General features: G+C 43.6%; 1 pseudogene; it reads left to right on the forward strand.

The window, feature by feature from the left end:
• LOC118376513 (signal-induced proliferation-associated 1-like protein 1) overlaps nt 1-17,500 on the forward strand; it is a 417,378-nt pseudogene that overhangs the window by 170,388 nt on the left and 229,490 nt on the right.

A 17,500-nucleotide genomic window follows, 5' to 3' on the forward strand; every position in this document is an offset into this window, starting at 1 on the left:
TGAACCTGTCTGTCTAACACTACTGTCTGTCTGTCTCTCCTCCAGCTGACTCCACAGGGACCCACTCCCTCTATACCACCTATAAGGACTATGAACCTGTCTGTCTCTCCTCTAGCTGACTCCACAGGGACCCACTCCCTCTATACCACCTATAAGGACTATGAACCTGTCTGTCTAACTCTACTGTCTGTCTGTCTCTCCTCCAGCTGACTCCACAGGGACCCACTCCCTGTACACCACCTATAAGGACTATGAACCTGTCTGTCTAACTCTACTGTCTGTCTGTCTCTCCTCCAGCTGACTCCACAGGGACCCACTCCCTCTATACCACCTATAAGGACTATGAACCTGTCTGTCTCTCCTCTAGCTGACTCCACAGGGACCCACTCCCTCTATACCACCTATAAGGACTATGAACCTGTCTGTCTAACTCTACTGTCTGTCTCTCCTCTAGCTGACTCCACAGGGACCCACTCCCTCTACACCACCTATAAGGACTATGAACCTGTCTGTCTAACTCTAGTTACTGTCTGTCTGTTTCTCCTCCAGCTGACTCCACAGGGACCCACTCCCTGTACACCACCTATAAGGACTATGAGGTGATGTTCCACGTGTCCACCATGCTTCCCTACACACCCAACAACAAACAACAGGTATGGATAGTTATTATCGACCAATGTTGAGATGTTATACAGGCCCAAGACTACTAGAACAAACTAATTAAATAAATTATCTGGAGAGGTAGAAAACTCGATGATCAAGTCCTTTAAAACAATGCTACTGACTTAAAAAAAATAATAATAATCTTATCATCCTTTAAAATGTCTTGGAAATAAATATAATTACAGAAATACAGCCTGTTTGATGCATTTTGCATCATAGGATGGAAAATGGATCATACCGGCTGTATTTGGAAATTATATATCTTGTAAACTTGATTGCTGACATGCAAATCATTTTGGGACAATATCACCAATGGACTAATGAAACAAATACCAAAAGAACATTTTTGGTTGGGATTTTTCTTTAAATGTTAGGGAAAATAAACAAATAGATTCCCCCCCCCACAACATTTTAATCACAGTGCAGTTATCACAAAACATATCATTTTCCAAACTAGACGATAGGCTATGAAGATCTGGGGAAGGTTGTGTGATAGGCTATGAAGGTCTGGGGAAGGTTGTGTGATAGGCTATGAAGGTCTGGGGAAGGTTGTGTGATAGGCTATGAAGATCTGGGGAAGGTTGTGTGACAGGCTATACAGATCTGGGGAAGGTTGTGTGATAGGCTATGAAGATGTGGGGAAGGTTGTGTGATAGGCTATGAAGGTCTGGGGAAGGTTGTGTGATAGACTATGAAGATCTGGGGAAGGTTGTGTGATAGACTATGAAGATCTGGGGAAGGTTGTGTGATAGGCTATAAAGGTCTGGGGAAGGTTGTGTGATAGGCTATAAAGGTCTGGGGAAGGTTGTGTGATAGGCTATGAAGATCTGGGGAAGGTTGTGTGATAGGCTATAAAGGTCTGGGGAAGGTTGTGTAATAGGCTATGAAGATCTGGGGAAGGTTGTGTGATAGGCTATGAAGATCTGGGGAAGGTTGTGTGATAGGCTATGAAGATCTGGGGAAGGTTGTGTGATAGGCTATAAAGATCTGGGGAAGGTTGTGTGATAGGCTATAAAGATCTGGGGAAGGTTGTGTGATAGGCTATAAAGATCTGGGGAAGGTTGTGTGATAGGCTGTGAAGATCTGGGGAAGGTTGTGTAATAGGCTATAAAGATCTGGGGAAGGTTGTGTGATAGGCTATGAAGATCTGGGGAAGGTTGTGTGATAGGCTATGAAGGTCTGGGGAAGGTTGTGTGACAGGCTATAAAGATCTGGGGAAGGTTGTGTGATAGGCTGTGAAGATCTGGGGAAGGTTGTGTGATAGGCTATGAAGATCTGGGGAAGGTTGTGTAATAGGCTATGAAGATCTGGGGAAGGTTGTGTGATAGGCTATGAAGATCTGGGGAAGGTTGTGTGATAGACTATGAAGATCTGGGGAAGGTTGTGTGATAGGCTATGAAGGTCTGGGGAAGGTTGTGTGATAGGCTATGAAGATCTGGGGAAGGTTGTGTGATAGGCTATGAAGATCTGGGGAAGGTTGTGTGATAGGCTATGAAGATCTGGGGAAGGTTGTGTGATAGGCTATGAAGATCTGGGGAAGGTTGTGTGACAGGCTATAAAGATCTGGGGAAGGTTGTGTGATAGGCTATGAAGATCTGGGGAAGGTTGTGTGATAGGCTATGAAGATCTGGGGAAGGTTGTGTAATAGGCTATGAAGATCTGGGGAAGGTTGTGTGATAGGCTATGAAGGTCTGGGGAAGGTTGTGTGATAGACTATGAAGATCTGGGGAAGGTTGTGTGATAGGCTATGAAGATCTGGGGAAGGTTGTGTAATTTAAAGATAGCAGAAAATAAACCGCATATTGGGTCAATTTCCATTGACGAGCATTGAATGAGAGACTATCAGCACAAAATGTATATTTACATAATATGTAAATAAACTTCTCAATTCACATTAGCAACGGGAATGACACGAGCCGAGAGAAGGTTTGGGTGATGTTCTCGCTTCACAGCTCAAAAGTGCCAGAAATGTCACTTGTAGCATTAATAATTTATATGCAAGCAACAACTTCATGTATCCACCATATTACGCTCTTAATTAATGCAACAATTCACAAACGTGCAGACGTTTAAATGGTTTATTTTCTCTTCCATATACTCATTAATTTAGCGAGACAATAACACAGCCAAGGGCAACAGCTGCTAGCTAACATGCTATAACATCAAGCGAACAATGCTTGCTTCATCAAGTAACTTCAGCATTGTGAAAATGAACATTTACCGCTCTCATACGAATATAAAAGTAATATTATCGTACAGTGTCCGTCATATTATATAGAGCTAGGTAGCAAGCTAAACAAAATGTCTGCACTCTGCATCCTCACACAGCTAACGTTAGCTTAAGTTGGCAAATTAGTAGGCTAAGTTAACTGGCCAGTTGGCTGAATGCTAACGTCAGCGAACGTTAGCTAAACAATAGTTATATTGCTTTTCGGCCCACCTTAGAACAAATCATTGTTTCATTTCAACAATATCATGCAAATCAATATATTAAAAAAATATAATTGTAACTGAAAAATTCACTGAGCAGTTGAGTTCCTGCTTGCGTTTTGCATTGGAATGTTCTGAAAATCCCTTAAAGCGACGGCGTCAATTTCAGAGTACCCGCCTTTCAGTGCAATTTCAGATAAAAACTCGAATAGGAAGGATACCTCCTATACATTTCAACTGTTTCAAAAACATTGCTCTGCTATTACGATTTATACTATATACTTCTCCTCTGTTTTTGGTGCCCTCACTTTCAGCCTGTGAACAGCGTGAAGCGAACCCATGGACATGAGCAGATAATTATGTGTGACTGTGTCAGGGCGAAGTGATCTCAATATCACGGCCTATTTTTTTATTTGTATTATTTTTTATTTTACCTTTATTTAAGTCAGCAAGTCAGTTAAGAACAAATTCTTATTTTCAATGACGGCCTAGGAACAGTGGGTTAACTTCCTGTTCAGGGGCAGACGCTCTAACCACTAGGCTACCCTGCCGCCCCTATTCATTGATGATAGGTCCTGCTTTACTGAAGTTGCGAGACATGACAAGCCATGAAATTACGAGAGACAGTTGTGCATATAAAAACCATAACTGGCACGCAGATCGGTAGAAATGGTAAGATAAATTGGCATTCCACATAAGGTTGCTGACTCCTCGTGTAGCCTATTATCGGCAACTTCAGGAGTGTAATGGCAGGATCTGTGACAGCCAGCAGAAAGCCGGAGGAGAACGGTTGGGGCTCAGGTTGTTTTTTTGTTTTTTTCTGCTTATCTAGATCTCTGATTCCCTCTTGAGTCATTTTGTCTTATTTCATCCAACAGTAAGCTTTTAAGCATCAGACAAGCACAATGCATATAGTTGATTTTATTAAAACATATATGGAAAAATACATGTTTAAAAATGTTGGCCAATCAATTGACAGATGATTTTCGGTCGACAAAGATTTGAGTTGTTTTTGGGGACAGCCTGACTATACTGTGCCCCTCCCCTCTCTCCATCTATTGCTGTCTCGCTATGAAAGTAGCTAGCAGCAGCCTTCTGTCCTGTGTTATAGTCACCTACAGTGTTAGTGAGCTAGCAGCAGCCTTCTGTCCTGTGTTATAGTCACCTACAGTGTTAGTGAGCTAGCAGCAGCCTTCTGTCCTGTGTTATAGTCACCTACAGTGTTAGTGAGCTAGCAGCAGCCTTCTCTCCTGTGTTATAGTCACCTACAGTGTTAGTGAGCTAACAGCTAGCAGCAGCCTTCTCTCCTGTGTTATAGTCACCTACAGTGTTAGTGAGCTAGCAGCAGCCTTCTCTCCTGTGTTATAGTCACCTACAGTGTTAGTGAGCTAGCAGCAGCCTTCTCTCCTGTGTTATAGTCACCTACAGTGTTAGTGAGCTAGCAGCAGCCTTCTCTCCTGTGTTATAGTCACCTACAGTGTTAGTGAGCTAACAGCAGCCTTCTCTCCTGTGTTATAGTCACCTACAGTGTTAGTGAGCTAGCAGCAGCCTTCTCTCCTGTGTTATAGTCACCTACAGTGTTAGTGAGCTAGCAGCTAACAGCAGCCTTCTCTCCTGTGTTATAGTCACCTACAGTGTTAGTGAGCTAACAGCTAGCAGCAGCCTTCTGTCCTGTGTTATAGTCACCTACAGTGTTAGTGAGCTAGCAGCAGCCTTCTGTCCTGTGTTATAGTCACCTACAGTGTTAGTGAGCTAACAGCTAGCAGCAGCCTTCTGTCCTGTGTTATAGTCACCTACAGTGTTAGTGAGCTAGCAGCAGCCTTCTGTCCTGTGTTATAGTCACCTACAGTGTTAGTGAGCTAACAGCTAGCAGCAGCCTTCTGTCCTGTGTTATAGTCACCTACAGTGTTAGTGAGCTAACAGCTAGCAGCAGCCTTCTCTCCTGTGTTTGTGTTCTTGGAACTAATCAGTCTCCTCCGTTCCCAAAAATACAGACTCTCAGGAGTCGATTCCTAGACTAATTTAATCTTGACACTTAAGAACGAGTCCATTATTGTGGACTCTCCACCGCTACGTCATCGTCGTTAACAGATGGAAAATGGCAAGAGACAGCAGCGAAGTCTGGCAACACTTTGAGAAATGAAAAGGAAATGTAGAAGTGGAATTGTGGATCAGTAATGGTAGTACAGTAATGGTAGTACAGGTACAGTAATGGTAGTACAGGTACAGTAATGGTAGTACAGGTACAGTAATGGTAGTACAGTAATGGTAGTACAGGTACAGTAATGGTAGTACAGGTACAGTAATGGTAGTACAGTAATGGTAGTACAGGTACAGTAATGGTAGTACAGTAATGGTAGTACAGTAATGGTAGTACAGGTACAGTAATGGTAGTACAGTAATGGTAGTACAGGTACAGTAATGGTAGTACAGTAATGGTAGTACAGGTACAGTAATGGTAGTACAGTAATGGTAGTACAGGTACTGTAATGGTAGTACAGTAATGGTAGTACAGTAATGGTAGTACAGTAATGGTGGTACAGTAATGGTAGTACAGTAATGGTAGTACAGGTACAGTAATGGTAGTACAGTAATGGTAGTACAGTAATGGTAGTACAGTAATGGTAGTACAGGTACAGTAATGGTAGTACAGTAATGGTAGTACAGTAATGGTAGTACAGGTACAGTAATGGTAGTACAGTAATGGTAGTACAGTAATGGTAGTACAATGCTTAACCATGTGACGCACCGCGACCCAAACCGTTGCTGGCAGCAGCTACATTGTGAATTCACATGGAATTTGATTCATTTTTCTGACCATTTAATTGCAGCATAAAATAAAAGAGAGATCGTCAACATCCCTAAATAGATTATTGAAAAAGTGACCATCTTGTTGTCCATGTGTTTACCTTGAGAGTTTTCCTTTGCTGTTTTCTCTAACCAATTTGTCTACATTTCCCAGCTCCTGAGGAAGCGTCACATAGGGAATGACATAGTGACCATCGTATTCCAGGAGCCCGGGGCTCAACCCTTCACCCCCAAGAACATACGCTCACACTTTCAACACGTGTTTGTAGTGGTGAGAGCACACCAACCCTGCTCTGACGACACCTCCTATAGGTGAGTGGGAACGTCTAATGCACGCACGACACACGCATGACACACGCATGACACACGCATGACACATGCATTACACATGCACGACACACGCATTATCACACGCTGACGACACACGCATGACACATGCATTACACACGCACGATACATGCATTACACACGCACGATACATGCATTACACACGCACGACACACGCATGACACACGCACGACACACGCTGAAAACAACACATCACACTGACACACGCATGACACATGCATTACACACGCACGACACATGCATTACACACGCACGACACACGCATGACACACGCACGACACACACATTACACACGCACGACACACGCCTGACACACTGAGACACTGAGCAGACCTATCATACTACTATGACTGACCCTGTAAAACAACACCTATCACACTACTATGACTGACCCTGTAAAACAACACCTATCACACTACTATGACTGACCCTGTAAAACAACACCTATCATACTACTATGACTGACCCTGTAAAACAACACCCATCATACTACTATGGCTGACCCTGTAAAACAACACCTATCATACTACTATGACTGACCCTGTAAAACAACACCTATCACACTACTATGACTGACCCTGTAAAACAACACCTATCATACTACTATGACTGACCCTGTAAAACAGCACCTATCATACTACTATGACTGACCCTGTAAAACAACACCTATCATACTACTATGACTGACCCTGTAAAACAACACCTATCATACTACTATGACTGACCCTGTAAAACAACACCTATCATACTACTATGACTGACCCTGTAAAACAACACCTATCATACTACTATGACTGACCCTGTAAAACAACACCTATCATACTACTATGACTGACCCTGTAAAACAACACCTATCATACTACTATGACTGACCCTGTAAAACAACACCTATCATACTACTATGACTGACCCTGTAAAACAACACCTATCACACTACTATGACTGACCCTGTAAAACAACACCTATCATACTACTATGACTGACCCTGTAAAACAACACCTATCACACTACTATGACTGACCCTGTAAAACAACACCTATCATACTACTATGACTGACCCTGTAAAACAACACCTATCATACTACTATGACTGACCCTGTAAAACAACACCTATCATACTACTATGACTGACCCTGTAAAACAGCACCTATCATACTACTATGACTGACCCTGTAAAACAACACCTATCATACTACTATGACTGACCCTGTAAAACAACACCTATCATAATACTATGACTGACCCTGTAAAACAACACCTATCATACTACTATGACTGACCCTGTAAAACAACAACACCTATCATACTACTATGACTGACCCTGTAAAACAACACCTATCATACTACTATGACTGACCCTGTAAACAACACCTATCATACTACTATGACTGACCCTGTACAACAACACCTATCATACTACTATGACTGACCCTGTAAAACAACACCTATCATACTACTATGACTGACCCTGTAAAACAACACCTATCATACTACTATGACTGACCCTGTAAAACAACACCTATCATACTACTATGACTGACCCTGTAAAACAACACCTATCATACTACTATGACTGACCCTGTAAAACAACACCTATCATACTACTATGACTGACCCTGTAAAACAACACCTATCATACTACTATGACTGACCCTGTAAAACAACACCTATCATACTACTATGACTGACCCTGTAAAACAACACCTATCACACTACTATGACTGACCCTGTAAAACAACACCTATCATACTACTATGACTGACCCTGTATCAACACTACACCCTATCATACTACTATGACTGACCCTGTAAAACAACACCTATCACACTACTATGACTGACCCTGTAAAACACCTATCACCTATCATACTACTATGACTGACCCTGTACAACAACACCTATCATACTACTATGACTGACCCTGTAAAACAACACCTATCATACTACTATGACTGACCCTGTAAAACAACACATTTCACTGCACCAATTGTTGTATGTATAATAATAATACACATTGCATTAATTTTATGTACATAATATGGTTGGGCGGTTTTCAGATATTCATATCGTCATACTGTCCTTCTCTCATCCCGGGATTTATTGTATTACCGGTTTAGTACACCATTTAAAAAATGTTTAAAAAAAAAATACCATCGGTTACCAGAATGCTAACAAAATTAGCACAAGTAATAGTGAATTTTCATGGATGCTGCTAGCTCAATATGATAACGAGCGCAAACTAAAATAAACGAAACGCAAAGACAGGAAATCCAGCTCATAATGTTCTACATGCAGTGCCTTGCGAAAGTATTCGGCGCCCTTGAACTTTGCGACCTTTTGCCACATTTCAGGCTTCAAACATAAAGATATAAAACTGGATTGGGCGTGCAAAATGATTCAGCCCCTTTACTTTCAGTTCAATGAGGATCTCTGAATGATCCAATGTTGACCTAAATGACTAATGATGATAAATACAATCCACCTGTGTGTAATCAAGTCTCCGTATAAATGCACCTGCACTGTGATAGTCTCAGAGGTCCGTTAAAAGCGCAGAGAGCATCATGAAGAACAAGGAACACACCAGGCAGGTCCGAGATACTGTTGTGAAGAAGTTTAAAGCCGGATTTGGATACAAAAATATTTCCCAAGCTTTAAACATCCCAAGGAGCACTGTGCAAGCGATAATATTGAAATGGAAGGAGTATCAGACCACTGCAAATCTACCAAGACCTGGCCGTCCCTCTAAACTTTCAGCTCATACAAGGAGAAGACTGATCAGAGATGCAGCCAAGAGGCCCATGATCACTCTGGATGAACTGCAGAGATCTACAGCTGAGGTGGGAGACTGTCCATAGGACAACAATCAGTCGTATATTGCACAAATCTGGTCTTTATGGAAGAGTGGCAAGAAGAAAGCCATTTCTTAAAGATATCCATAAAATGTGTCGTTTAAAGTTTGCCACAAGCCACCTGGGAGACACACCAAACATGTGGAAGAAGGTGCTCTGGTCAGATGAAACCAAAATTGAACTTTTTGGCAACAATACAAAACGTTATGTTTGGCGTAAAAGCAACACAGCTCATCACCCTGAACACAACATCCCCACTGTCAAACATGGTGGTGGCAGCATCATGGTTTGGGCCTGCTTTTCTTCAGCAGGGACAGGGAAGATGGTTAAAATTGATGGGAAGATTGATGGAGCCAAATACAGGACCATTCTGGAAGAAAACCTGATGGAGTCTGCAAAAGACCTGAGACTGGGACGGAGATTTGTCTTCCAACAAGACAATGATCCAAAACATAAAGCAAAATCTACAATGGAATGGTTCAAAAATAAACATATCCAGGTGTTAGAATGGCCAAGTCAAAGTCCAGACCTGAATCCAATCGAGAATCTGTGGAAAGAACTGAAAACTGCTGTTCACAAATGCTCTCCATCCAACCTCACTGAGCTCGAGCTGTTTTGCAAGGAGGAATGGGAAAAAAATGTCCGTCTCGATGTGTAAAACTGATAGAGACATACCCCAAGCGACTTACAGCTGTAATCGCAGCAAAAGGTGGCGCTACAAAGTATTAACTTAAGGGGGCTGAATAATTTTGCACGCCCAATTTTTCCGTTTTTGATTTGTTAAAAAAGTTTTAAATATGCAATAAATGTCGTTCCACTTCATGATTGTGTCCCACTTGTTGTTGATTCTTCACAAAAAAATACAGTTTTAGATCTTTATGTTTGAAGCCTGAAATGTGGCAAAAGGTCGCAAAGTTCAAGGGGGCCGAATACTTTCGCAAGGCACTGTATGTGGAGTCTGGAGTTGCTTGGGAAACAGGCCTTCCTGGGAGCAGAGGGGCCGAGAACGGAGAGGAGAAAAAAAACAGGAAATGGAAACGATGGCAGTGGCAGCAGTACAGTTAACCAAAGGGCTTTGACTTCTCAAACACGGCAGAAACACAACACGGGGTGATGCCTCGTCACCTTATTAATTCAGTAACTTCGATACCTACCAAGTTAAACTTAAGAGTCGAGTTAACGCAGAATTCTTCATTTTACAGGGGGGGGGGGAGTTAAAACGTGTAAGAAATCTCTTGCTGCGTTTTTGTAAACACAGATCTAAAACGCATCTTATTGTAACTTCCTTCAGCATCAGACACATTTTGTGCTTCAACTTGGATGAGAATCGATGGCGTTGGATCAGCAGACAGCGCTCTGACTGATGTGTAGCTTCTTTCTTCAGCTACTTTTCTCCATGTAGCCAGCCTACTTGTCTCCATGTAGCCAGCCTACTTTCCTCTATGTAGCCAGCCTACTTTTCTCCATGGAGCCAGCCTACTTTCCTCTATGTAGCCAGCCTACTTTCCTCCATGTAGCCAGCCTACTTTCCTCCATGTAGCCAGCCTACTTTTCTCCATGTAGCCAGCCTACTTTTCTCCATGTAGTCAGCCTACTTTTCTCCATGTAGCCAGCCTACTTTTCTCCATGTAGCCAGCCTACTTTTCTCCATGTAGCCAGCCTACTTTTCTCCATGTAGCCAGCCTACTTTTCTCCATGTAGTCAGCCTACTTTTCTCCATGTAGCCAGCCTACTTTTCTCCATGTAGCCAGCCTACTTTTCTCCATGTAGCCAGCCTACTTTTCTCCATGTAGCCAGCCTACTTTTCTCCATGTAGCCAGCCTACTTTTCTCCATGTAGTCAGCCTACTTTTCTCCATGTAGCCAGCCTACTTTCCTCTATGTAGCCAGCCTACTCCTATGTAGCCAGCCTACTTTCCTCTATGTAGCCAGCCTACTTTTCTCCATGTAGCCAGCCTACTTTTCTCCATGTAGCCAGCCTACTTTTCTCCATGTAGCCAGCCTACTTTTCCTCCATGTAGCCAGCCTACTTTTCTCCATGTAGCCAGCCTACTTTTCTCTATGTAGCCAGCTACTTTTCTCCATGTAGCCAGCCTACTTTTCTCCATGTAGCCAGCCTACTTTTCTCCATGTAGCCAGCCTACTTTTCCATGTAGCCAGCCTACTCCCATGTAGCCAGCCTACTTTTCTCCATGTAGTCAGCCTACTTTTCTCCATGTAGCCAGCCTACTTTTCTCCATGTAGCCAGCCTACTTTTCTCCATGTAGCCAGCCTACTTTCCTCCATGTAGCCAGCCTACTTTTCTCCATGTAGCCAGCCTACTTTTCTCCATGTAGCCAGCCTACTTTTCTCCATGTAGCCAGCCTACTTTTCTCCATGTAGCCAGCCTACTTTTCTCCATGTAGCCAGCCTACTTTCCTCTATGTAGCCAGCCTACTTTCCTCCATGTAGCCAGCCTACTTTTCTCCATGTAGCCAGCCTACTTTTCTCCATGTAGCCAGCCTACTTTCCTCTATGTAGCCAGCCTCCATGTAGCCAGCCTACTTTTCTCCATGTAGCCAGCCTACTTTTCTCCATGTAGCCAGCCTACTTTTCTCCATGTAGCCAGCCTACATTTTTCTCCATGTAGCCAGCCTACTTTCCTATATGTAGCCAGCCTACTTTCCTCCATGTAGCCAGCCTACTTTCCTCCATGTAGCCAGCCTACTTTTCTCCATGTAGCCAGCCTACTTTCCTCCATGTAGCCAGCCTACTTTCCTCTATGTAGCCAGCCTACTTTTCTCCATGTAGCCAGTCTACTTTCCTATATGTAGCCAGCCTACTTTCCTCCATGTAGCCAGCCTACTTTTCTCCATGTAGCCAGCCTACTTTCCTCTATGTAGCCAGCCTACTTTCCTCCAATAAAATATAAGATGAACTTTACTTGTTAGGAAATGTAGCTCGCTACATACTTTCCATGATGAACATTATAAATGTTAGTGGGAGTACATTCATAATGGGTCTCGAATGCATCATCTTTTTGCAAAAATTGTAAGCTCATTTACTGCCTGCAAGATAGCATTGCACTTCTTGTCACGCCTTGGTCATTGTATCTTGTGTTTTTGTTATATGTTTGGGTAGGCCAGGGTGTGACATGGGTTTATATGTTGTATTTCGTATTGGGGTTTGTATTAATTGGGAGTGTGTATTATTAGGGTGTGTCTAGTTAGGCTTGGCTGCCTGAGGCGATTCCTAATTGGAGTCAGCTGATTCTGATTCAGAGTTCAGTGTGTCAAATCAGAGGGCATGCTGTCCGGTCCTCTGGCAGTCTCTATGGGGTGCCACAGGGTTCAATTCTCGGGCCGACTCTTTTCTCTGTATATATCAATGATGTTGCTCTTGCTGCGGGCGATTCCCTGATCCACCTCTACGCAGACGACACCATTCTATATACTTTCGGCCCGTCATTGGACACTGTGCTATCCAACCTCCAAACGAGCTTCAATGCCATACAGCACTCCTTCTGTGGCCTCCAACTGCTCTTAAACGCGAGTAAAACCAAATGCATGCTTTTCAACCGATCGCTGCCTGCACCCGCATGCCCGACTAGCATCACCACCCTGGATGGTTCCAACCTTGAATATGTGGACATCTATAAGTACCTAGGTGTCTGGCTAGACTGCAAATTCTCCTTCCAGACTCACATCAAACATCTCCAATCAAAAATCAAATCCAGAGTCGGCTTTCTATTCCGCAACAAAGCCTCCTTCACTCACGCTGCCAAGCTTACCCTAGTAAAACTGACTATCCTACCGATCCTCGACTTCGGCGATGTCATCTACAAAATGGCTTCCAACACTCTACTCAGCAAACTGGATGCAGTCTATCACAGTGCCATCCGTTTTGTCACTAAAGCACCTTATACCACCCACCACTGCGACTTGTATGCTCTAGTCGGCTGGCCCTCACTACATATTCGTCGCCAGACCCACTGGCTCCAGGTCATCTACAAGTCCATGCTAGGTAAAGCTCCGCCTTATCTCAGTTCACTGGTCACGATGGCAACACCCATCCGTAGCACGCGCTCCAGCAGGTGTATCTCACTGATCATCCCTAAAGCCAACACCTCATTTGGCCGCCTTTCGTTCCAGTACTCTGCTGCCTGTGACTGGAACGAATTGCAAAAATCGCTGAAGTTGGAGACTTTATCTCCCTCTCCAACTTCAAACATCAGCTATCCGAGCAGCTAACCGATCGCTGCAGCTGTACATAGTCTATAGGTAAATAGCTCACCCTTTTTCACCTACCTCATTCCCATACTGTTTTTATACTGTTTTATTTATTTACTTTTCTGCTCTTTTGCACACCAATATCTCTACCTGTACATGCCCATCTGATCATTTATCACTCCAGTGTTAATCTGCAAAATTGTATTATTCGCCTACCTCCTCATGCCTTTTGCACACATTGTATATAGACTGCCCATTTTTTCTACTGTGTTATTGACTTGCTAATTGTTTACTCCATGTGTAACTCTGTGTTGTCTGTTCACACTGCTATGCTTTATCTTGGCCAGGTCGCAGTTGCAAATGAGAACTTGTTCTCAACTAGCCTACCTGGTTAAATAAAGGTGAAATAAAAAAAAAAAAAAAATAAAAATTCTCGTCTCGGATTGGGAACCATATTTAGGCAGCCTGAGTGCGCGTTGTATTTCGTGGGTGATTGTACCTGTCTTAGTGTTAGTCACCAGATAGGCTGTATTAGTTTCACGTTTGTTGTTTTTGTATTTTCAGTTATTTCATGTACCGCATTATTCTTCATTAAAAGTCATGAGTAACCTACACACTGCATTTCGGTCTGACTCTCTACCAACAACAGACGAAGTTCATTACACTTCTATTGTCATTGGATGAAAACGCAGCCTGTTTTCTGCCGAATGTGTTGCACTAATGTATATTCTGTGAAGGGGAAACTGTAGTTGCATATCTCTGATCTCTGTCTATTGAACAACAAAAAAAAACACTGTTGAATTTCAATATAAAACGCTTGTTAATTAATACACAGCTGTCCTGCTACCTTTATCTCCTGTTTTACAAACCAACGTGTGACTGGCGCAACAGTTCTAGCGAACTGTGGTAAGCTTCATAAAATGTGAAATGAAGAACACGATCTGCTTTATCTCAATGTAAAAAAGTAGATACTTTCAGTCAGATAGTAACTTATACCCTGGTATACATTCCAAAGTATTCAGACCCCTTGACTTTTCCACATTTTGTTACGTTACAGTTCTAAAATTGATTAAATGTTTTTTGTTTGTTCATCAATCTACACACAATACCCCACAATGATAAAGAAAAAACTGGTTTTTAGACATGACATTTTTTACGAAGTATTCAGGCCCTTCACTCAGTACTTTGTAGAAGCACCTTTGGCAGCGATTACAGCCTTGTCTTCCTGGGTATGACGCTAGAAACTTGGCACACCTGTATTTGGGGAGTTTCTCCCATTCTTCTCTGCAGATCCTCTCAAGCTCTGTCAGGTTGGATGGGGAGTGTTGCTGCACAGCTATTTTCAGGTCTCTCCAGAAATGTTTGATTGGGTTCAAGTCCGGGTTCTGGAAGGGCAACGCAAGGACATTCAGAGTCTTGTCCCGAAGCCACTCCTGCGTTGTCTTGGCTGTGTGTTTAGATTCGTTGTCCTGTTGGAAGGTAAACCTTCGCCCCAGGCTGAGGTCCTGAGTGCTCTGGTGTAGTTTTTCATCAAGGATCTCTTTGTACTTTGCTCCATTCATCTTTCCCTCGATCCTGACTAGTCTCCCAGTCCCTGCCGCTGAAAAACATCCCTACAGCACGATGCTGCCACCACCATGCTTCACCATGCCTGGTTTCCTCCAGACGTGATCAGGCATTCAGAACAGAGTTCCATCTTGGTTTTATCAGACCAGAGAATCTTGTTTCTCATGGTCTGAGGGTCCTTTAGGTACCTTTTCTGGCAAACTCCGAGCGGGCTTTCATGTGCATTTTACTGCTGGTACAGGGACAAGGTGGATTCGCAATTCAGTAGCTGAGACACAAGACCTATATGACAGGGTTGACAGAAAATCACAGACTACAAAAAGAAAAATAGCCACGTCTTGGACACCGACGTCACGCTTCCAGAGAAGCTAAACACCTGTGTGCTGCTGGCTGGTGTGTTTACGGACATATACAATCGCTCCCTATCCCAGTTTGTTGTCCCCACATGACGCATGACTTTCAACCTTCGTCTCTCCCGAGCCCGTACGGGAGTTGTAGCGATGAGATAAGATAGTAGCTACTAAACAATTGGAAATTGGGGAGAAACAACAACAAAAGAGACCAGTCAAGAAGTCACCTTAGACCCACTTCAGTTTGCATACCGCCCCAACAGGTCCACAGACGATGCAATCGCCATCACAGCCCTATCTCATTTGGCCAAAAGGAATACCTAATGCTGTTCATTGACTACAGCTCAGCATTCAACACCATAGTACCCTACAAGCTCTTCATTAAGCTGGAGGCCCTGGGTCTCAACCCCGCCCTGTGCAATTGGGTCCTGGACTTTCTGACGGGCCGCCCCCAGGTGGTGAAGGTAGGAAACAACATTTCCACTTAGCTGAACCTCAACACTGGGGCCCCACAAGGGTGCGTGCTCAGCCCCCTCCTGTACTCCCTGTTCACCCACGACTGCGTGGCCAAGCACGCCTTCAACTCAATCATCAAGTGTGCAGACGACACAACAGTAGTGGGCTTGATTAACAACAACAACGAGACAGCCTACAGGGAGGAGGTGAGGACACTCGGAGTGGGGTTTCAGGAAAACAACCTCTCACTCAACGTCAACAAAACAAAGGAGATGATTGTGGACTTCAGGAAACAGCAGAGGGAGCACCCCCCTATCCACATCGAAGGGACAACATTGAAGAAAATGGAAAGTTTTAAGTTCCTTGGCGTACACATCACTGACAAACTGAAATGGTCCGCCCACACAGACAACGTGGTGAAGAACCTCTGGAGGCTGAAGAAATTCGGCTTGTCACCTTAAACCCTCACAAACTTTTACAGATGCACAATTGAGAGCGTCCTGTTGGGCTGTATCACCGCCTGGTACAGCAACTGCCCCGCCCACAACCGTAAGGCTCTCCAGAGGGTAGTGAGGTCGGCACAACGCATCACCGGGGGTGACCTACCTGCCCTCCATGACACCGACAGCACCCGATGTCACAGGAAGGCCATAAAGATCATCAAGGACAACAACCACCCGAGCCACTGCCTGTTCACCCCGCTACCATCCTGAAAATGTATTAAAAATGAACCACTGAAATACCTTATTTACATAAGAATTCAGACTTGAGATCTTTCTACAACTTGATTGGAGTCTACCTGTGGTAAATTCAATTGATTGGACAGGATTTGGGAAGGCACAAACCTGAATAGATACAGTGCATTTGGAAATGATTCAGACCCCTTGACTTTTTCCACATTTTGTTACGTTACAACCTTATTCTAAAATGGATTCAATTGTATTTTCTTTTAGTCCTCTATCTACACTCAATACCCCATAATGACAAAGCAAAAACTTCATAAAAAATAACAAATGTAAACAGACATGCACTGTGAACTGTGGGACCTTATATAGACAGGTGTGTACTTTTCCAAATCATGTCCAATCAATTGAATTTACCACAGGTGGACTCCAATCAAGTTGTTGAAACATCTCAAGGATGATCAATGGAAACAGGATGCACCGAGTTTCGTAGCAAAGGGTCTGAATACTTACGTAAATAAGCTATTTCAGTTTTAAAATGTTAGTATATTTGCAAAAATGTCTAAAAACCTCTTTTCACTTTGACGTTATGGGGTATTGTGTGTAGATCGAAGGATATATATATTTTTTTAAATCCTGTATCGTAACAAAATGTGGGAAAAGGCGAGGGGTCTGAGAACTTTCAGAATAAACTGTATACAGATTCCCCCTAGCCTGGTACACAACTCCAGTCTCTCTGATAGTCCCCCTAGCCTGGTACACAACACCAGTCTCTGATAGAGTCCCCCTAGCCTGGTACACAACACCAGTCTCTGATAGAGTCCCCCTAGCCTGGTACACAACACCAGTCTCTGATAGAGTCCCCCTAGCCTGGTACACAACACCAGTCTCTGATAGAGTCCCCCTAGCCTGGTACACAACACCAGTCTCTCTGAGAGTCCCCCTAGCCTGGTACACAACACCAGTCTCTCTGAGAGTCCCCCTAGCCTGGTACACTCTCCAATCAGGTGTAAGACTGTATCAGCTTGGTCCTTTGTTTGGAGGGTGGCCTGACACAGGCTTAGTCTCCCTCTACCCCCCTCTACCTCCCTCTACCCCCCTCTACCTCTACCTCCTCTACCTCCCTCTACCCCCCTCTACC

This window comes from Oncorhynchus keta, chromosome 19 (genome assembly GCF_023373465.1).
Source record: "Oncorhynchus keta strain PuntledgeMale-10-30-2019 chromosome 19, Oket_V2, whole genome shotgun sequence".
NCBI lineage: Eukaryota > Metazoa > Chordata > Actinopteri > Salmoniformes > Salmonidae > Oncorhynchus > Oncorhynchus keta.